Raw genomic sequence first — 592 nt, forward strand, 5'->3', positions numbered from 1 at the left:
AGTCGGGCAGCCACTCCTTTTGGGAGAGGGATGTGCCTCTAGTTCTGTCCCCATCTTGCCCTGTAGACTTCCTGACCCAGAAGCAGAATAGAGGTCGTCTTACCCTCCCATTTATGCTGCTGCTTCAAATTCCATTCTAGTTCATTCTTTTGCCCTGTTTGCCTGACTTTCCTGGATATTTTGAGTTTTTGACATCTATACCCCTCATTTTCTGAAAAATTTCCCGGGCCCTCTCCTTGTCTCTTACCCTAACCACACTTTGGCTTAGACTGCCTTTTATCTCAGGCATACACCTATCATTAATCTCTTTGGACTATTTATTTTTAACCTCATTTAAAAATAACACACACACCAATTTGTGCATAAGCCAGGAGTCCACAGATTTAGTCATTGCTTTGACTTCTAACCCAAATATTAGTTTGGGCTGTTTAGAAGCTTAAAATGAAATTACAATGCATGTACCCATTTTTCTCTGTCTTCTTTTACTAAACATTATGTTTATGATATTTTTCTACCATGTGTGCCAGTAGTCTGTTTTATTTCCTTCATGCAGGTCAATAGAACATTCAAGGTATTAAAATACCAACATTTA

The sequence above is a fragment of the Otolemur garnettii genome, unplaced genomic scaffold (assembly GCF_000181295.1).
Source record: "Otolemur garnettii isolate 467f Iridium unplaced genomic scaffold, OtoGar3 scaffold00111, whole genome shotgun sequence".
NCBI lineage: Eukaryota > Metazoa > Chordata > Mammalia > Primates > Galagidae > Otolemur > Otolemur garnettii.